Source organism: Tachysurus fulvidraco, chromosome 11 (assembly GCF_022655615.1).
Source record: "Tachysurus fulvidraco isolate hzauxx_2018 chromosome 11, HZAU_PFXX_2.0, whole genome shotgun sequence".
Classification (NCBI taxonomy): Eukaryota; Metazoa; Chordata; class Actinopteri; order Siluriformes; family Bagridae; genus Tachysurus; species Tachysurus fulvidraco.
The window spans coordinates 2,568,738-2,592,001 of NC_062528.1; the positions used below are offsets into that span (position 1 = coordinate 2,568,738).

The following is a 23,264-nucleotide window of genomic DNA, read 5'->3' on the forward strand; positions in this document are numbered from 1 at the left end:
AGGTTTTACATATGACCACATAACGCCTTGAGATTTTGCCTCGACTGTCATGGATGGAACTGCTTTGCTAGTATAGTAGTGAGCATCAGCACAGACTTCTGCTTCATGTTAGCTGTTTCAAAGAACTTACATATTCATTTTCCACAGAAAGCTTCAGCACCTGATTAGTGGCAAACTCATTCTCCACTCAGACTAATTTGTCATCTGATAACAGATGGAATCATCTGCATTAATAAAAATTTTGCACTGAATTAGCAGCTATATAGTTAATATCAGCCACTTCAGCATGTGCCAGCAAAAAAACATGGCAAAGTACTTAGAATCGTAACTGCCTCTGACTCTACATCGTGGAGAGAAGTAAATACCATCTGGTTTTAACCACCAGTGACTAGTCTGTTTTTTTTTTTTGTTTGGTGAGTGTTATTTCATCCCTTCGTGTTGCTTTACATAACTTTGTAGGATGTTTACTTCTCAGAACATGAATGCAGGGCTCAACTCTTTTTGGAAAAGAATGTCCAGTCCCTTGAAACAAATGAAGGAAGCTTGACATGACCCCTTCTCAAGACGATGCTAAGCTATTCGGCACTGTTTTATATCTAGTGTCCAGATTGTACTGATGACAAACCTCAAACTAATGAGTTAAATCTGTCATAGTTCAGACGATTTTTTGAAAAAACAAACAAACAAACAAACAAAAAAGTCTCTAGATCTGATTTCCTGGGCTGATTAGTGATATATTTACATTTACAACATTTGGCAGACTCCCTGAGCAGCTAAGCAATTGAGGGTTAAGGTCCTGGCTCGGGGGTCCTGCATTGGCAGCTTGGTGGACCTGGGAATCGAACTTTCCGATCAGAAGTCCAACACCTTAACCACTGATCTACCACTTCACTGGAGTTTAAGGTGTTTGACTACTGATCACAAAGTTGAGTTTGAATCCCACTGCTGGGCCCCTGAGCAAGGTCCTTAACCCTCAATTGCTCAGTTGTATACTTTGAAATAAAAATGTAAGTCACTCTGAATAAAGGTGTCTGCTAAATGCCAGAAATGTAGGCCACTACATCCCCTTTGTGATATAACACACCCCACAGTGACATTGGTAGAAATTTTCTATGCAGCCAAGTACAGTATGTGCACCCCTGACCATCGCACTCATGCTTCTTAAACATCTCATTCAATTTCTATTGACCTTATGCACCCCTCTGGGGAGGCTTTCCACTACATTTTGGGTGACACCTGATGGGGACTTGGGTTCATACACGTACAAGAGCATTAGTGAGACTGCGCACTGATGCTGCATTCGGAGACCAGTTGAGTTTATCTCAAAGATATTCAGTAGTATTTAGTCCCAGTCAGAGCTCTGTACATTCTGTGTATGCAGTTGTGCGTGTTTGACTTTGATGGAGCAGTTTAAAGAAGAATTGAATATCAGCATGACAGCCAGGGGTGCACATACTTTTGGGAATATAGCAGACCTCATTCTTTTTTCTGTTTTGACATGAAAAAAAGATTTGACAAGATATTCTACATTTTGAAACATTAACGCGTCAACTTTTGTAGCTATGCTGATGACACAGCTGTACACCATCTGTTTATTAAAGTTGTCCTATTCTTCCTAAACACTTCGACACTCTGCCTGTTTTCTCATGTGGACGAATAGACATGCTCTTCAACTGTATAAAGATAAAATCCTTCTTGTGTGTATCGGGTCAATCGATCACCCGAGAAACGTTCCTCAAGTTACAACCACACATCACTTTTCATGAGAATCTTTTCCATTCCTTGATGTTTGTTCACTAGATCTCATTGCACAGAAATTTGCATGGAATAGATCACTAAAAAAAACTGCTGAGGCCTTCCAAAACAACGTCCCCTGGAACACAAAGTATGGACTGGCTTCATACTGTCTTCTTCTTCTTCTTTCTGCTTTTCCCTTCAGTGGTCGCCACAGCGAATCATCTCTCTCCACCTATCCCTATCATCTGCATCCTCAACACTTGCACCCACTAGCTTCATATCCTCATTAATTACATCCATATACCTCCTCTACGGCCTTCGTCTTTGCCTCCTGCCCGGCAGCTCCATGTCCAACATTCTCCTACCAATATACTCACTCTCCCTCCTCTGAACATGTCCAAACCATCTTAATCTGGCCTCCCTAACTTTGTCCCCCAAACGTCCAACATGAGCTGTCCCTCTGACTCGTTCCCAATTCTGTCCAATCTTGTCACTCCCAAAGAAGAGAACCTCAACATCTTCAGCTCGGCTACCTCTACCTCTGACTCTTGTAAATTATTTGATTGTTTTTTTTTTATTCTACTTTTCAACTGTTGAATTTTTGTATTCATATTTTATTTTCTCACTCACTGCATTTTACGTGTATGGGAAAACACATACATAAGGGTTCTTTGTATTCTATGGAGCATAGAACAATAAACATGGCAGCTAGAATTAATGGTCATAATAAGCAACAATACGAGGAGAAAGACGGTACAGTGGTGCATATATGAGGAGAAATATATCTATACATATGCATATAAAGAATTGTGGTAATTCTTGGTTCTTTATAGGACACGAACATCACTGAATACTAAGAGCACGGCTGCAGCCCAGAACAAGCTGACATTTTCTACAGTTTCTTTCACATGTCTAAGCTCGGTGAAGTTTTTCAGGCTAAGTCAGGGAAGTAGACACATCTCAGAGAAGTCGTTTCCACAAACCCCAGAGCGAATGGGCAACAATGTTATGATCCGTGTCTGACGGGTCGGTAAAGCTCTAGAGTATTCTCAGCAAACTCCACATTCCCCTGTGAGACTCACTCCAAAAAAAACCCAAAAAACTTAAGATACTGAAAACATTATATATTCAAATTTTTTTTGTATAGCGTTTTTAACAATTGACATCGTCTCAAAGCAGCTTGACAGAACATAAACATAAAACAAAAGATTATAATGAAGAATAATAGAAAGATTAATAGAATACAAAAATTCAAGATTAATATTATATTTGTTTAAATGTATTTGTATTTATCCCCAATGAGCAAGACCTAGGAGACTCAGGCAGCTGTGGGGAGGAAAAACTCCCTTTGAATGGTAAAGGAAGATACCTTGAGAGGAACCAGACTGAAAGGTGAACCTCATCTTCATATGGGTGACAATGTGATTATAAATATACAGTCTGACAAATATTGTATTGATGAGGAGATTGTTGTCCCACATGGAGTTGGCTCTTTAGTATAGCAGAGTCCAACTGGATCTGGTAAATCTTTAGATACCTCAGGATCCTCACAGGTTCAGCCTCATCTCAGTGGAGGTCCAAAAATGAATGAATAAATAAATAAATAAATGCCACAATAAATACCCATCCACTGAACCCCACCTACCACTGTAACCACCCATCCCCAGGAACCCCACCTACCACCATAACCAACCACCCATCCATCCACTCTAACCCCACTAGGTGCCCTGCTCGACGGCATTTTGCAGCAAGAGTTGTAATTGAAAATTCCTACTAGAAGTCTACGTAATGCTGGAAACATCATGCTCTCAAGTTGACGCTTGCAGCTTTGTGGAAAAGGGGCAGGAATGGGGTGGGGCGATAAGGGTGGGTCAGTAAGGTCATCTCACAGACATCTATTTTATGAGCCTACGTTAAGAGATTTACTTTTCAAAACTCTCAGATGGGAAGCAGCTTATACATCTGGTTACCAAAAAAAATATATTAGTGTTCCATTGAGATGATGCAAACTTTCTAAAATTCATACACTAGACATAGTGAATAGTGTGTCATTTGGGACCCAACCTCTGATTATAACCACCATGTTTCATCAGCGGTTCCTCAGGTTCCTAAACAGTAACAACACTGGCACCATTCTGAAGATTTAAAACGAAAAGACTGGTTGAACTCTGGTGATAAGAAAGTCGTGCATTTGATTTATTCACAAGCAATTTCCTTCCGGAATTGCTTTATTTATTTTTTCTGATTTGTGGATGAAACAGGTAAGCCCTCTCCTTACGGGCAGAGAGGTAAACATTTGAATCGCGGATAAATGGAAGATATAACATGCATTCTGTCGCATAGCAATATCACACATGCCAGGCATGAGCAATTAATTTTTTATTTCTCTTTGTATAGCACTGTTAACAATAGACACAAAGCAGATTTGTTCACGGAAATCTGGACATGCATCGATTAAGAAACCTAAAGAGGAAGAGGAAACCATGATTTAAAAAGGAACTCCTGGTCTTCTGTTCGAATGTGTTCACGTGTGATCCAGAATGCTGGATTGACCTCAGGACCGTCTTTAAGATTACAGCAGCAGCATCACCTCCAGATACTGGGGGACAAACATCTTATGACATCACAGGGAATGTCGTGGAGATTCCAGTCACTATAGTTTACCTATACAAGACCTTTGCATTCATATTCTAATGAATTTGTGCTCTAATTAAGATGCTATCTGCTTATTTACAAGCGCTTCCGAGGGACGTGTTGTGCCTCATGTCGAGGGCGAAGCAAAGTGATTAAGTGCTTAACGGCGAGCTAAAGAACTCAATAAGATCCTAATTGGAATCTTCTGGCACCAAACCAGGTCAATTATTCCCGTAAAACCACCGCTAATCGCTCACAAATGGGATTCGAGCTTTGTTTTTGGCAAACACTGAGATTTTTGGGTTGAGAGAAAACAGCCTGCTAGTGTCAACGCAAGGACGGAGCAAGAAGCAAAAAGCTGAAGTAAGATTTCTATTTATTTTACCAACTTCAGCTTTAAAGAACCTGATAATGTCAAATTACAATTATTATTTGTAGTGGTAACTGTAGTCATAAGCTAGCATTTCTTGTAACATGCGAAGGACGTAAAACAAAAAGTAGTTTGTCACATTACTAAAACCCTAAAATATATGTCGAGAAAATTAAAGATACAAACAGAGCTTTACAGCTGAAACCGGAGACTCCTTCAATAAGCGTGAACTAAACATCTCCTTATAAACGACTTCTTTATATCAAGCATTGATATAAATCTCTGTGATGTTCTTGGGCATGGGAAGTTTTTAGAAACGTTATTGTATCGAAATTAGCGTAGTCTTGTTTAGCACTAGCATGCACTACGCTAGTCGTACTAGTCTCAGCTTTTTTTTTTTACATTATTTAGTGTATACATACTGTATACATGTTTATTATCTCAGCAGGTATTTTTCAGGCGAAGGCGAGATTTAACAAATCAAACCTGTGACGAAGGAAGGCGTGAGGTGCATATTTAATGGTAGAAGGGTAGAGTTTCTGCACTGGTCAGCAGTTTAGGTGTGATCAATCACACACCGTGGGCGTTTAATACATCACAGCGTGCCAGCGCTCGGCTCCATGATGAAGAGCGTCAGGGAGAGGCGAGAGGCGTGATGTGGCATAAAAACGATATGGATCTTTCTTGGAAGTGAGGGTCGGAAAAGAAGTTAGATGCAACTGATGAGTGCACAGAGTAGGGTAGCAGAGAGCTCACTCAATCGCTTGATAATACACGTCCACGCTTGTTTAACACGTCCTTTAGCACTTAGTTAACTAAGTTTATCACAGTTTTAAAAATAGAGTTTCAATATGACAACATTTTTCATTTCACCTGTTTTGGACAGGATAAGTCATTATATCAGAGTCGTTAAACTGCTGTTCATGTTGCGTGACATAAACTATGAACTATGAACCAGCCCGTTGCTTTGTTGGTCTATTGCGTTGGAATTCCTTCTCTCTCTCTCTCTCTCTCTCTCTCTCTCTCTCTCTCTCTCTCTCTCTCTCTCCCCTGTCATTTGTTTCTACTTTCGACAGATTTTTTTTTTCTTTGTATATCTTGCCCTTTATTAAAGCCATCCCCCAAGCTTTAAAGTTCGACACAATTTAGAGCGGAACATATTAGAGAATAATACGATTTAAATAATAAATACATAATACATAAATCTATTATTTCTATCCATATATTTTATCTTTTATATTTAAAAAAAAAAACAGTTTCAACGGAAAAAAAAACCCAGGAAGACGATATAAAACACGAAAAAAAAAATCTAAAACTTTTTTCAAACAATTTTTTCTTGACAAGATATTTCTTGAAATTATTCTGAATTTTTTTTGGGTTGATAGTGTGCATGCGCTAATAGCCATACACCAGCCCTATTATGTTTCCAGACCTAATTTATATTCCATTAGAAACGGTTGAAAAGTATTATGTTGGGTTGAGAAGCAAAGTTTTTTGTTTTAATCCCATTTATAAACCTTTTGCTTAAATCTCACACTGATTGTTTAATCAGCTGATGGAAAGCACATTACCCATCACGCATGATCATCTACCACTCACACTGAACCGTGTAACTGAGAATGCCATGTTTGCACAGATGATGGTTGGTTGGTGTGTGTGTGTGTGTGTGTGTGTGTGTGTGTGTGTGTGTGTGTGTGTGTGTGTTGCACTGCATTCATGTATCACTCAGTTTGACGATTATGTTCCTGTGTCATCCTTGGGCTTTGAATAACTTCCCAAAAAAAAAAAAAAAAAAAATCTTTTACCCACTATTCTTCTTTTTCTGGTGATGGGTGGTTACTGTTTTTTCCCCTTTCTCTATGTCTCTTTTTTTTCTCAGTCTATTTATCTGTCTGTCTTTCTCTGTCCATCTGTCTCTCCGTGTCCATCATTCTTTTTTTTTGGTCTCTCTACTTCTGGCTGTCTGCATCACTCTGTCTTTGTCACTGTCTGTATCCTTCTCATACTATCTATATTTCTCTCTTGTTGTCATTACGTATCATAAAAATGTGGTAGCCTAGTGGATAAAATGTTGGACTGATGATCGGATGGAATCCAAGGTACCCCAAGCCACCACGGCTGAGGTCCTGGGTCCCTGAGCAAGGCCCTTAACCCTTAATTACTCAGTTGTATAAAAATGTGATAAAATGTATATAGCTCTACATAAGGGCGATGGCAAGTTCTGCAAATATAAATTATTCTGCCCTCGCATCTCTCTGTATTTCTCTCTCACTCATATACACACAGAACTTTGCATTTACTGCACGAGTCTGTTTTTTTAAAACTCATCCTACAAAAGCTTTTATGCAGTTTATTTTTTTATTTTTATTTTTTTACAAACCTCTGGCTGTCACCAGTCAAGTCTTTTTCTCTGCCGCTCTCAGGCACACGTTCATATTTGCAAAAACTCATGGCCTTGTGTACTTTCACTGTTTCTCTCTTGCCAACCCACTGTCATCACCTGTCTGTTATGATATAACAGGAAACAGGAATAATGTAGGTCTGGATAGCTGTATTCAGTGTTAGGGCTTACTGAGTGGTTATAGTGTTAAGTGGGGCTAGAGTGGATTGGTGGTTATAGTCTTAGGAGGGTTAGAGTGGATGGGTTGTTATAGTGGTAGGAGGGTTAGAAGGGATGGGTTGTTATAGTGGTAAGGGGGGCTAGAGTGGATGGATGGGTGGTTGGTTATGGTGGTAGGCATGGTTAGAGGGAATGGGTGGTAATAGTGGTAGGTGGGGTTCAGTGGATGGGTATTTATTGTGGCAGGTGGGGTTAGAGTGGATGAATGGGTGGTTGGTTATGGTGGTAGGTGGGGTTCACGGGGATGGGTGGTTATAGTGGTAGGTGGGGTTCAGTGGATGGGTATTTATTGTGGCAGGTGGGGTTAGAGTGGATGGATGGGTGGTTGGTTATGGTGGTAGGTGGGGTTCACGGGGATGGGTGGTTATAGTGGCAGGTGGGGTTAGAGTGGATAGATGGGTTGTTGGTTATGATGGTAGGCATTGTTAGAGGGGATGGTGGTAATAGTGGTAGGTGGGGTTCAGTGGATGGGTATTTATTGTGGCAGGTGGGGTTAGAGTGGATGGATGTGTGGTTGGTTATGGTGGTAGGCATGGTTAGAGAGGATGGTGGTAATAGTGGTAGGTGGGGTTAGAGTGGATGAATGGGTGGTTGGTTATGGTGGTAGGTGGGGTTTGCGAGGATGGGTGGTTATAGTGGTAGGTGGGGTTAGAGTGGATAGATGGGTTGTTGGTTATGGTGGTAGGCATGGTTAGAGGGGATGGGTGGTAATAGTGGTAGGTGGGGTTCAGTGGATGGGTATTTATTGTGGCAGGTGGGGTTAGAGTGGATGGATGGGTGGTTGGTAATAGTGGTAGGTGGGGTTCAGTAGATGGGTATTTATTGTGGCAGGTGGGGTTAGAGTGGATGGATGGGTGGTTGGTTATGGTGAGCAGATATTTTTAGTGGTAGGGTGGGTGGGGTTAGGGATTTTTTTTAATACTTATATATTTGTGGTGGTACAATGAAGAATTAAAGATTTGTCAAAAAGATGGATGAAGAAAGAGGAGAGAGTGAAAGTGGAAATGACTGAAATGTAGAATAAAGATGATTCTTTGGACAGTTAATGTTTTTTTTTAGCTTTGAAAGATTGCTAAATGCTTCCTGAGAAAAAAGGACGAACTGCACAGCTTTCGAAATAAAATCTCTTTTCCCCCACGCATGCGGAGAGAGAGAGAGACATATAGACAGACATGTTTACTCCACTTTCCGCTGCCGTAAGCACCTTTTTATTTAATTTGACAGGAAAAAAACATTTGCATTGAAGTCTCAGAACCAGTTGCTTATATTGGGTGTCAGCGCTGATGATGCATTGGGTCTGATCTCCAGAGAACAGGAAGAGAAACTGGATTAGAACTCTTACAAGATCAACGAAAAGCATCTTCGTCAGCAAAAATTCAATCCCACACCGTAATAAAAAAACAAAAACGAACAGGACGAAATTTATAATAATAATAAAAAAAGTTAGTGGTTTGTATTTTTCAAGCTAACTAAGCTAAAAAAATGTAATCAAAAGCAGTAATGAGCATGGCATAGCTTGTAGTGAGGGTAGCGATCCACTCAACAGGAGTTGTTATATATTTATTCAATTTCAGATCACTGGACGAATCGGTGAACAGAATTGAACGGATATTTTTTGTGAAAGGTATCGAATGATTTGAGTCACTAGGATGAATTGAAATTACTGCCTCTTTTATGTGTGGGGCAAGTCGTGGCCTAATGGTTAGAGAGTCTGACTCCTAATCCTAAGGTTGTGGGTTCGAGTCTCGGGCCGGCCACGACTGAGGTGCCTTTGAGCAAGGCACCGAACCCCCCAACTGCTCCCCGGGTGCCACGGCATAAATGGCTGCCCACTGCTCGGGGTGTGTGTTCACGGTGTGTGTGTTCACTGCTGTGTGTGTACACACTTTGGATGGAGAGAACAAATTCTGAGTATGGTTCACCGTACTTAGCTGTATGTCACGTCACTTTCATGTAGCTAGTAAGTAGCTAGCCTCTGCTTAGATGAGAAAACTTGCATAAATGCACGTGATTGGATAAACCATAACATGACATTCCCGCTATGGGCGGAGCCCGCGATGACAAAACTTTAGCTGATATACTGTAACACCAATGACAACACTTGCTTTGTGATTGTTCCACAGCATTAAATATGAAAATAAACGGATAAACACTACAACTACTGAATTCCGCATATCCGAATGCATCCCTTATTTCTGTATGCTGTATCGGATGGCCTAGAAAGCAGCTTTTATTGCAGTATAATTAAATGCATCACACAGATTAAAGATAATTAGTTCTGTCAGAGTCCAAGTGTCTTATGCATGTTTGATTAGGTCTTGCGTTCCTCCACGCTTGCAGTTGTCCCTCTGGCTTGGACTTTTGACCCCAAGAAAGGCCCCCAAGCCTAAATGTTTAAAGAGTTGCTGCTAATTAGCACTAACATGAAGCTAATCAGTTCAATGAGGTCACAGCACCGAATGGATCTGGGAAACCGAGAGAGAGGAGCTTGAAGTTGAACACAAGTTGTGTGTGTGTGTGTGTGTGTGTGTGTGTGTGAGAGAGAGAGAAAAAGAGAGAGAAAGATCTAACATACTCACATATTATATATATGAAACATAATAAGAATAAAAAACATAAGAAAAGAATGAAAGAAAGAAATTCCCCATAGAGGACAAAGAAAGGGAGGGAGATGATGTTATCTACTGTATATAAGTATACATATAGTATATGTGAAGAATAAAGAGAGCAAGGAAATAAATACGGAGAGGGAACTAAGGGAGGTAATAAAAAAAGAATAAGAGATAATAAAAAGAATAATGATGAGGTAAAAAAAAGAGAAAGAGAGAAATAGAGAGAATGAATACAGGAAGATAACGAAAGCGATACAAAAGAAGCAGACAGATTCTGGAGGGAGAGGGAAAGAGAGAAGAAAGAGACACGGTAAGAGAGCCATGTATTTAAGAGAGGGAAATAAAGGGACAGGACAGAAGGACAGTTTGCTCTCCCTGGACACTCAATTTGACCTCCTGCTCTGAACCACCACTCCGACATGCCCTTACCACCACTCTGACCCCTGACCCCCAGCACTACTCTCACCTGCCCTCACCACTTTGACCCAGATAGAGGTGTGATGGAGAATGTCATCAGTACAAGGTCACAAGGGGTCATCAAGTCTGTGTACATGCACACAGCTGCCACACCAGGGACTGATTCATCCAAAACCGATTCACACAGAGTCGATTCATCCTGAGTTGATACATTCTCATTTTAGGCATTGGAAACCTAATTTACATTTACATTTAAGACACCCTTATCCAGAGTGACTTACAACTGAGCAACTGAGGGTTAAGGGCCTTGCTCAGGGGCCCAGCAGTGGCAGCTTGGTGGACCTGGGGTTTGAACCCATGACCTTCCGATCAGTAGCCCAACACCTTAACCACTGAGCTACCACATCCCCACAATTGATTCTAATGGATCCAGAGAACACACACATTATGAATCGATGATCCTGATTCTTTCCAATTCGATTTTGTGCACTGAATTCTGCAATCTACTTATTATGAATTCAGATTCTAGAAATTCTGAGTGCAATCGTTCCAGTCTGACCCATTTCCATGATCTGATTCTATATATCTTTGGTTTTTAAACATTACATGTCTGATCTTCAACCTGCCACAATCTCCTGGGCACAAAACATTAGCTAACCTGCTATTTAAGCAACTATTATCCTGTATGAAACCCAAGAACACAGAGTAATGTAACCGTAACTATTGAATCAATTTAACCAAATGATTCATCTGTTCCTTTGATTCGTAAAAATGAGTCTGTGATGTTTGAAGGAACGTTGCCATAGTAACTACCTGCATATCTCAGAAAAGAGTAAAGGGTGAGTATGAATCAAAGCAAACAATGCAATCAAGCCAAACAAGGCAGTGAGTTGTGGGAATTTCATAGCTGTTAAGTTACATCACTTTCACATTGAAAACAATATCTTCTGATTTCAAGCCTAGAGATCTTGTGCTTGGGTTACAGATTGTATGGATTTACACATGTTCTCACTATGGTGTGGTTGGTTTCCTTCATAGATGTTCAGTTTCAACGCAGCATGCTAAATCTCCATAGTCTGAAGTATCCAGGTCATATTTCCCTCCCCACCACAACCCTTAGAGAGATCCCATGAATGTTTGCATACCTTTCTATTTTTTTACTTTATACTTTCACCATCTCTCAGGGTAAGAGGCAAGTATACTACAAGACTCATCTCTGTTCTGGCACCAAGGTGGTGGAATGAAGTTCCCCTAGAGGTCCGGACAGCTGAGTCACTGGCTATTTTCAAGCGGCGGTTGAAGACCTACTTATTCAGGAAACACTTCAACTAGCACTTCTTTACTTTTTCTTCACTTTTTCATTGTAACTTTGAACAAATGTTTTAAACCCATGGTATCTTAAGTATGTAACCTAGTGAACCAGCATTACTGTATTCAATGTTTGAGATTTAAGCACTTATGTACGTCGCTCTGGATAAGGGCGTCTGCCAAATGCTGTAAATGTAAATGTAAATATGTCCCTGTTGTGAAAGTAGCCGTGGTTTTAGGGTTCTGAAGTACTAATGGGATGGTTGAGAGGCCGAATCACAGTACCGTCAAGCTGCCACTGTTAATCCCTTAGCCTTCAAATGGCCAACTTTTGGAAACTATTTTGCAAAATGCATACAATTCTTGTTTTTTTCTTACACCTAGGGACAATATGATGAGTGCCAATGGAAAAAAGAGATACGATCTTTAAAAAAAAAAAAAAAAAAAAAATCTGGTTAAAAATGATCAGGATTAAAAAAATTAAATGCGCCTCGTTTCAATCCTGTATAACGAAGCATCCGTTAAATGCCAAATTGACAAAGAGATCAAACAACAATAAGCGAAGCTCTTTCCCCTGGAATAAATAACTTTCCCTCAAGGCCAAAATCTGAGCTTATTAAATTGAAACATGGTGAATCTTCAATCGGATGATTGAGGACATACATAAACGAGTCCAATTAGCAGTTTGTGAGAACTGCTCAGCAAGTGCGTGCTGTGTTCCCGAGGAAATATTATTGTAACTGCTGTGTTCAAATATTCAATTCATCCGCATTTGTGTAAAAACAATCAGATGTTTTGTTTTTATTCATTATATGATTTTGAACCATTCAGAATGAACTCACTATCTGGAGTAAACATTAGACCAGAGTTCTGCAAAATATTGGATGCCTCATAAACTTGACTGTTGGTCTTGAAAATATAGTAGGGCTTAAATCCTATCACAAATACTTAAAAATATATATAAATATTTATAAATATAAATAAATATATATATATTTTCTCAGGGGGATGGTATGAGGCAAGGCTCCAGTTTAGGACCAATTAAATTTACGCTTTTATTATATATATTTTGTTATTTCTCTCTTTTTAATTGACTGGATTATTATAATTTTTAATTTCTCCTCTGAAATAAAATGCTTTCCATCCGGACCTTTAAACAAATGGAGGTTTGAAAAAAATCAGTTTGTATTTTCTAGCATATTTTTGTTGTGTAAGTTTGTATATACAATCTTGCTTCATACTTCAGGAGCTAAGAGGGATATAACTGTAAAGAAAGAATAAAATATTGTGAGTACATATGTGATATATGTATATGTAATATGTATATGTAATATTGTGATATACACATGATTATGTGGAAGAGTTTAATAAGGATAATACTTATAGTTTTGTGCATAAACCAAAGACATCCAGCTTCAACAAGGTCATACAACTCAAACGACAGGAATAAAAAAACAACACCACTAGTTAGAATCCAAAAAGTTCCATTTTAAGAATCGACTGAATAAAATTTGGACGGCTTCACATATAGCGATGACTCAGCTGTTATTTATTCTTATTCTCATCCAAAATACTTCACATATTTTATGCGAAAATTGTGAACGGCTATCAGCCAAACTTTCACACAGCCCTGAAGATCCTGGCACAGTGTTTCCTTTTACCCATATGCTAACTAACACTTCTTTGTGGATTTATTTTTCTTCTCATACAAAAACGCTTCACTTACAGCACCTTCCCCTTCGTCTTTTGCCTTTTTTCCAGGCAAATCTTTCACGGTTTGTGTGCATAACTATCAACATAATGCAAATGTATGACTCTCATCATTCCACAATACCTCCAATTCTTGATGCATGACATATGGGTCTCTTCAGGAAATGGCTTTAATTTATTCATCGCATAAACAAAAACAAACAGCAAAAACCAGGGGCCCACGGTGTGGAGGTGAGATTTGAATTTGGTTGGCTCTTGGAGAAGCAGGAGAGATTTCATTTCTATTCAGGGGGTTTGGGTGATTAATGGAGCTAATAACGACAGGAATAACAAGAAGATGGAAATAGATGAAAACGAGAATGTCTCTAAAGCTGGTTTCAGATTTCTCTCACAGCTGAAAATTTAGAAGAAAACCAACACTTTGCTTGAATTTGCTGCACCATAGCATTGGTTTCCAGATATATTTTCTTCATCAAGGCTAAAACAAACAAGGTCACTTTCATTATGCTAGCATTTCCCACTTCTAAAACAAATCAAAACGATTAACATTTGCTGATTCATGTAATGTACCAAGGGGGCACGGTGGCTTAGTGATTAGCACGTTCGCCTCACACCTCCAGGGTTGGGGGTTCGATTCCCGCCTCCGCCTTGTGTGTGTGGAGTTTGCATGTTTCCTCCGGGTACTTTGGTTTCCTCCCCCGGTCCAAAGACATGCATGGTAGGTTGACTGGCATCTCTGGAAAATTGTCCGTAGTGTGTGTGTGTGTGTGAATGAATGAGTGTGCGCGTGTGTCCTGCGATGGGTTGGCACTCCGTCCAGGGTGTATCCTGCCTCGATGCCCGATGACCCCCGTGACCCGAGAAGTTCGGATAAGCGGTAGAAAATGAATGAATGAATGTCCTGTACCAGTCGTATATGACATCCTATTTAAACACCCTGCCCCTGGGTCCAAGTGGAATGTTCTGGAAAACATACTCGCCATCTTTCTATTACTTATTAACTTATCCGATGTCAAATTTTGCTCAAGGTTACAAGACAAGCTCACCAAAAATACATAAGCCACATTTTAGCTAGCTAGATGATATTAGATAAACCGTTTTAGTGATGTCATAAGCTGAAGTTAGCGATTAATCTATCTTACAAGAAACGTTTCTGCTCCACACTCCAAACATGTTTATCTTTAAATATTTCTATATATTAAATATATGTGTTTAAAGATTTTGGTGCTAATGTTGGGGCTGCTGTTACTGTTGAAGCTTAACCCTGGCAATGTTGCAGTTGTATTTAGAAGAATGTTTTTAAATAATCAATTTAAGGGATGGGGGCACGGTGGCTTAGTGGTTAGCACGTTCGCCTCACACCTCCACTGTTGGGGGTTTGATTCCTGCCTCTGCCTTGTTTGTGGAGTTTGAATGTTCTCCCCGTGCCTCGGGGGTTTCCTCCGGGTACTCCGATTTCCTCCACCGGTCCAAAGACATGCATGGTAGGTTGATTGGCATCTCTGGAAAATTGTCCGTAGAGTGAGTGAACGAGTGTGTGTGTGTGTGTGTGCCCTGCGATGAGTTGGCACTCCGTCGAGGGTGTATCCTGTCTTGATGCCCGATGACACCTGAGATAGGCACAGGCAACCAGTGACCCGAGAAGTTCGGATAAGCGGTAGAAAATGAATGAATGAATGAATGAATGAATGAATGAATTAATTCAAGGGATAAGGGTTGGGTTTTGCAGTCACTATTTTCAATCCAATTTTATTTGTATAGCACGATTAAACCATCCTCATTTGGGTGACATCAAAAAGTGTGATTATAAATTATTATAATCACTGGAGTGTGTGACTGTAAATAAGGTCCTTTCTACCGTCATAAACAATCAACTGGAGTTTCAAGAGCTCCTGAGCAACTCATAAATAAACTCATCTGAGTTAGATTCAACACTAACTCTTCAGTGCCAAAGCCTTAAATACTCAATGATGTGGTTGTCATCTTCTCTTTGAATGTAAATCTTCATGAAGCAGAATCCCACTTTATTCAAACCACATTCCTCATTATAGTGGTGAACTGGTAAAGACACCAGTAGAAACACTGGACCCAATGCATCAGCTCTTTGGATGCCGTTATACTGATTTATGGCAAACTAGCAAGAAACAAGGCGACATGTTGAGAGACAAATGACAACAGCATTGAAGGAAGCTGGTGTTAGCCTGGAAGCTGATTCTTTACAAAATGAACTCTTTGTGTACAGATGAAGATGTGATCAACCTGAAGCACTAAAGCACTGCTGCATCGCCGAGATGTAGACCAACCGGACAAAGAAAGACGTTTTTCCGAGTTTTATTACAAAATGAATCTTTGAGGCCGTTAAGCTCAGATATAAACGATGTGCTAAATTCAAGTCTTGATTTGTCATCGCCTCATGTTGACCCTCTTTTCATCTCTCTCTCTCTCGCTTCATTTCAGTTCAGTAGCTTTTACTGGCATGCTTGCTTTATTGCAGAAGTATCGCCAAAGCAATTACACACTGATGGCATGCATAAAAGCGATTGAATAACACCAGTAATAAAGATAAAACATGTAGAAGTGCCATATCTTCATATCACAGACTTCATATCACCCCTCCATTCATTCCCTATACGAGAGACGGTGATTTTCTAATAAAATCGTAGCACCATAATGTACTTGTTCATGTCATGCCCAGACTCTTCAATAACATAGCAACATTTCATTATGTCATCGGAATCATACATTAGTTATAACATGTCGGTTAGGGCATGTAGGGTTTTGTGAATGCTCCCCACTCTGTCATTCATTTAAATATGTAACATAACATCATATTCTTTTAGAGATTAGTCATTTTTCTAAACATTGATAAATACTGTACATACGATACGATAAAGGAAAATAATGCATTCGATATAAACATTAGCAATCGTAGCTGCCGTTCTAGAAAATGAATCAACAACCTTGTAGAATGTTCTACAGTACATATTAAGCATAGCTCTGCGTATTGTAGGACCTCTGACCGGCCCGTTCTAGATTTGGTCATTGCTTTTCATCTGCAGCACGCTGGAGCCATATTAACTGAGAGCATTTGGGGTAGGGAAGTCATTACTGAGAGTAGTTCAGGTCTCTCTCTCTTTTTCTCCCTCCATCAAGTCTCTCCCTCTCTTTCGATGCATTATGCATTAGCTCCATTCCTCGGTCCCCTCGTGTGCAGTAAAGATTGAAACAAACAGTTGACCTGGAGCCGTGACGACTCAGAGCTCTTTACCCATCCACCCCAAGGCCCTTTTTCAGAAGAAGCCTAATTGTTTCTCTATTTGGCTGCGCTTCTTGCCGCCTCACAACACACACAGGCTTTTCCCAGAGCAACACAAACACACCATCGCTCCGTTGTCAGGTTGTGTTGTCACGATGCCGTGCTGTGAAACAGATGTTCCAGCAGGAAAGGGCTGATGTGGGGCACGGCATCACACTCTGGCACCACGTACATCTTCGACAATTAATGTGCCATGCTGTGAGCTCTTCAGGATGGCTCATTCTGTGTGTGTGTGTTTATGTTGTGTTGTGGTTTTTCAGTTTGTTAGAAATCAGGGTTCTCCATATGTACACGGGAGGTGTATCAGGGTGTGCTTGGTACCTCAATGCTAGAAAGCGGCTTCGCCAACAGGTGACCGTTTCTATTTACGGTCATGACACAGACACAATACAGTGTGTGTGCACAAGATGTTTCTCCAGCTCCACAATCCCAACCTTAGTACTCGCAGCTAGAGCCTCTGTACTGTTTGACACGCTGTTAACTATACGACTTACATCTGTGGTTTCGTCTTATCCCGTCACATGCATGTGTATAGAGATGAAAAAGAAAAAAAAAATTGGGAAGGAAGTAGCAGAGATCGTTGGAGTCTGCAAATCGGAGAAGGAATCACAAATCTCATAAAAGGAAAATCAAACAACTAATTATCTCACTGATTAGTGCACTGTTTAATTTGTTTAGTGCCATCTTTGCTGGAGACGGATCTCAAAAAGGGCGATCGTTACAAACAGCCAAACGTGTGCTTAAATATCAGTGGCCTGTTCTCTTTTTCTAATGCCTCTCTCCATCTTTTTTCTCCTCTCAACCGATGGGCACTCACATCGATTATCGCCATCCTCTATCTGAGTTCAGCTTTTAATTAGTCTCCTCTCCATGCCTTTGATTGGATGGGTCTGATCAGGCGGGGTGGGTCAGTGCTGGCATCAATAGCTGCCTCATGTCAACCAGAACACACACATAGCTTCCACAACCTTCCCAACATCTACAATGTCACAGGAAAAGACCATGATCCCCAAGTAACAAGAACTATCTTTTAGAGCTATTTATGATTATATAAGTAGACAGATATTATATGTGGCATCACAGAATTTAAGTTATGTTGTCTTACGCTACTCTAATAATCAGTGGCAGAGCCCGAGGGGTTTCCGGGGTGGCACTGAACACCCCTGACATCTGATTGGCCACCCCAGGTGCCACCCCCGAATTTTTATTTGATAGCATTGTATGTTTAATGTTGATTGGCATCTCATTTCACCTATCAAAAGAAGTCTTCGTCTGATGTTCGGTCGCGGTGCCGCTCGACATTTCAAATCCACCAATCGATGACAAGAAAGGGTTGAGAGGTAGAGAAGAAAACTGTAACATCAAATTTTTTGAGATCAAACATCAGGATTTAGTTTTCCAGAAAAATATTTCGAAAGTTACGTCGCTATATAAACTGACGTTAGATGCTATTAACAGATTAATCAGACAACAAAGATCGGTTCGTTCCTCAGTTTATACTATTCATTACTATTCATACTATTCATTACGTTGACATTTGTGCTAGTTGCCTTGGACACCCCCTGGACACCCCATGTGTAAACCTCTAGTTCCACCACTGCTCATAATGGCTTACCAGAACCCTCAGCTTCTTACAGGGGGGCATGGTGGCTATCAGGTTTGCCTCAAACATCTGCTGCTGGGGGTTTGATTGGTGTCTCCACCCTGTGTGTATGGTTTGATTCCTGCCACCACCCTGCCTGCTTGGTATGGGGCTCGGATTCCTATATCGACTCTGTGTACAAGTGCATCACCCTGTGCTTCAGGTGTTTCCTCTTGATACCCTTATTTCCTCCTAAAGTCTTTCGACAATCTCTAAATTGTCTGTAGAGTCTCTAAATTGACAAACTCTAAGTTGTCTGCAGTTTGTGTGATTTTCCCCTGTGATGAGTTGACACCCTGAGTTAGCCTTATGGCACCAATTGGTCCAATCAGTGTCTAATAGTCTGGCAGAGAAACCACATTTGAAATCTGGATTGTATTGAGGTCATGTTTGGTATGAACCTTGATGACTTGATTAGGATAGTAAGACATCTCCACCGAAGTCACACCACTCCACCTCTCTGAAATACTTTCTTTTCTAGTGAATGTTAATCCTCTGAGATGTCCAACATGGTCTGTGGCCATTTTATCTTGAGAAGATTTTGGGAAGAAAAAAAAAATCCCTGGAAGACATGAATAGGACCTTTCGCTTTAACTGACTTAACTCCGACTAGTGACTTAATATATCCTCATTTGTATGGCAGAGGAGTCAGGGGACTGGGAATACGTCGCAATCTATTTCCTCACAAAGTAACCCGTCTCACCTCTTACTATTCAGCAATCAACTCTAAGAACAGCGAGGCTGTTTACAACAGTAGAGGTGTCAGAAATATCACATTACGCTGATGATCTGCTTCACTACACTGCTATCATAATGAACGCAAATGATGTGTCCATGTTCGCAAGGTCATTTTGGGTGGGAAGTACCAGCATAAATATTTATTCGTGATGAGGGCTAAACATCAAAAGGGACTAATGCTCTGTTCACTCTGCAGCCATCAGGGACATTATCTCTTCGCTTTAGTGAGCAAGACGGCATGATGGGTAATGAATACTGCATGTACGTTCTCAGTGGTGGAGCCAAATCAGTGCTGGATGTTTACCACTGACGCCTGGCTGCAGAGAGATCAGCTTTGGTAATGTTTATACATACCGAGTGCAAAATCGACATGCCAGTGTGTCCATGGATCACTGCATTCAAACACACACACACACACACACACACACACACGGTTGATTGTATTGAGAGTCTGAAACTTAAAACAAAAGGTTGATATCGGTATTAATGTGACAATAGTTAGTTTTATTCAGAGCCGGGTTATGCAATTCCTACTGTAAAACTATCCATGCGTGTAGTTATAATTATTTAATATCTTTTTGTAAGTGAGTGAGTGAGTGACATGACATACGGCTAAGTACGGTGACCCATACTCAGAATACGTTCTCTGCATTTAACCATTCCAAAGTGCACACACACACCGTGAACACACACCCGGAGCAGTGGGCAGCCATTTATGCTGTGGTGCCCGGGGAGCAGTTGGGGGGGAGGGGGGGTATGGTACCTTGCTCAAGGGCACCTCAGTCGTGGTATTGCCAGCCTGAGACTCAAACCCACAACATTAAGGTTAGTATTCAAACTCTTTAACCATTTGGATTGCTACAGCGGATCATCTGGTCTGCAATTTTTTGATTCGGCACACAAGTTTTACGCCGGATTCCCTTCCTGACCCGGAAACCCTCTCATTTTATCTGGGCTTCGAACAAGCACTGAGAATTAACCTCTCAGCGGCTGGGTTAGTTCCCTACCCCGGCCAGGACGAAGAGAGCGTAGGATCTTGTTAATTATCATAAATAATGTAATAAAATATTGCAGGTGGGGGGCACGATGGCTTAGTGGTTAGCACGTTCACCTCACACCTCCACGGTTGGGGGTTCGATTCCCGCCTCCCCCTTGTGTGTGTGGAGTTTGCATGTTCTCCCCGTGCCTCGGGGGTTTCCTCCGGGTACTCCGGTTTCCTCCCCCGGTCCAAAGACATGCATGGTAGGTTGATTGGCATCTCTGGAAAATTGTCCATAGTGTGTGAGTGTGTGAGTGAATGAGAGTGTGTGTGTGCCCTGCGATGGGTTGGCACTCCGTCCAGGGTGTATCCTGCCTCGATGCCCGATGACGCCTGAGATAGGCACAGGCTCCCCGTGACCCGATAAGTTCGGATAAGCGGTAGAAAATGAATGAATGAATATTGCAGGTGATTTTATCTAAACAACTCTCTCAAAACAGCTGAAGGTGCAGTGGTAGCAAAGTAGCTAATGATCAGTTCAGACCTGCTTTGTACAGGGTTCTGAGTCATATATTCTGTCTTTAAAGAACAAAGCAAATTTAAATCCATACCACAAACTACAAACACACAATTTTAGAAAAACAATTAATGCAAAGAAAATGCAATATCAGATTAGCTTCAATTATTACATCTGTCCATCAGCAGAGTTGTCCCTTCCCTGTTATCTACTTCAATCCCATCCTGTTCAGTGCAAAGCATGGACTCATCGCGAAGTCTTTCCAACTTCTGGGTCGGGGAAATTCTCAAGTCTTTTATTCCATGATGATTATTCCTGTGTTTTGAACCTTTGGCATGGAACATGGGAATTCACCCTTAGTTTCATCATTAGTGCCTTCTTGGGTTTCTAAATTGCTAACATGCTGGCATTGAGATTTGGATTATGTTCTGAATTTTATGAATATACGCCATGCCCATGAATACTCAACATTCTCCCAGGGCCTGTTCATTAAAAATCAACCGATTTTGTCTGAGGTAGTTAGAGACCTTGGGATTTTCAGACTGACCGTGGTAGCTCTATTCACCAAAAGCCAGCACACTGAAGCAGCAAGACCTGGGCTAACGAGTAGTACATGTCAGGTGACATCCAGAAGGGAAGAATGAAGACAACCATCTTCTAACTTTTCTTATTTTTGGCCAAATTGAAGGCAAGATCCCATACATCATTGACAATAATCCTAGGGTTATCTTGTAGATCTACAGTATGCATTTGTTTGAGGGCTCACAAAAGGTTCACTGCTCTCATTTGGTCTGCTCTAATAGAACATATTCTTAATTTTTCACATGCTGCAATACTGGTACAATTTTCAAATGTAATTACGCTTACATCTCTCAACCAGAAGTCAAGAAATGCAGACTCTGTACATTCCTTACCGATTTCTCAGTAGATTTTAAATAATTATAATCTGACAATGGGAAAGGGGGCAGGGTGGCTTAGTGGTTAACATGTTCGCCTCACACCTCCAGGGTCGGGGGTTCGATTCCCGCCTCCGCCTTGTGTGTGTGGAGTTTGCATGTTCTCTCCGTGCCTCGGGGGTTTCCTCCGGGTTCCTCCCCGGTCCAAAGACATGCATGGTAGGTTGATTGGCATCTCTGGAAAATTATCCGTAGTGTGTGAGTGAATTAGAGTGTGTGTATGTGTGCCCTGTGATGGGTTGGCACTCCGTCCAGGGTGTATCCTGCCTTGATGCCCAATGATGCCTGAGATAGGCACAGGCTCCCCGTGACCCGAGAAGTTTGGATAAGCGGTAGAAAATGAATGAACGAATGAATGAATGACAAAAGGAGCTCTTTATTTGATTATCAGAATCATCCTGACCTCATCACTTGCAAACAGTTCATCATCTCTTCTCTCCATTGATATACTAATAGGCAGTGGTGGCTTAAATGGTAAAGGCTATGGGTGAGCCAAGCTGCCACTTTTGGGCAGTTGAGCAAGGGGCATTCACTAAATTCCAGGGGTTTTGTTACCACGACGTAAAGTGGGCGTGTTTCTGGAGATCTTGGAAAAATGCCCTCTTTCTCAAACAAAAAAAAAACAAAACAAAACAAACAAAAAAAAAGCATACCTATGATGGATAATGAAGGACACAACAGTCATACAGGTAGATTTTTATATTTTATATCTATTATGCTTTATTATCTTTCAGTTAAGCTATTTTCGAAAACAAATAAACAACCAAAAACTACGGTTAGAGTTAGATGATCAAATAGGCCACACCTGCCCGATGACGCAATATCTGCTACGCTGTTCTGAAATCCCTGGAAATAAGTGCATCCCTTGAGCAAGGCTTTTATCCCTTTACGCTCCAGGGTTGCTGTACGATGGCTGAACTTGTGCTCTGACCCCAGCTTCCTGTTAAGCTTCGAAATTTAAAGAAACGCATTACACCGTGTACACTAGTTAGCTTGCAATATCGTTTGGACTCCAAATACGCTAGTGTCAATGGAGGAACCGTGACAGTTAAATGCGCTAACATTTTTGCATGTTATGCAAGGATTAGACTGATTGGTCTTATAATTGGAACATTATAATTTCCTTTAACCCTAGGTTATCATTAGAGGACCTTCATCATCTTATCTGACTTATTAAAATTTCAGGCCACAGAATTCCAACAATATCTTATTAACATTTCAAATAAAAATCTTAAAAGTCATTTTAAAACCAGGTTCTGGTATTATTGTAATCGTTAATGAAAGGCTATCATCATGAATTTTAATATTTGGTTAAAGTCTGTACGTTCCCAAGTTAATTTTATGGAAAAACATCTGTCTAAACTTTTTGGAAAGCTGAACGGGTGTCCAGACGTCTGCCTGCTTGCTGTCAGACACCAGAACATTCATCAAAACATGTGTTCCTGCAGTACTTTAAGGCTGTCAGGACATTGCAATACTTTTGCCCTTGGACTGATGGGCTGTTCTCCAATGTATGGCGTATCCCTACCTGGAAGCGCTACAGGATTGCGCCATTTAAATGCATGAGCTTCGTGTTGGCAGCGCATAAAAAAGATGAAAAGAAGAGCCTCTTTTTTCGCCGCGTTTTCGTCCTGGTTCGGCCCGGGGAGAAAACAGAATGCTAGATTATTTCTATCATTAAAACATCAAGGGATTCTACAAGGGTACT

At 40.8% G+C, this 23,264-nt stretch overlaps 1 protein-coding gene across 2 annotated transcripts in view; it reads right to left on the minus strand.

Annotated features, from left to right (window-relative positions):
- The window catches only part of LOC113637867 (limbic system associated membrane protein), a 648,067-nt gene that overhangs the window by 20,213 nt on the left and 604,590 nt on the right, over positions 1 to 23,264 (minus strand). The gene's annotated exons all lie outside the window — the stretch shown is intronic.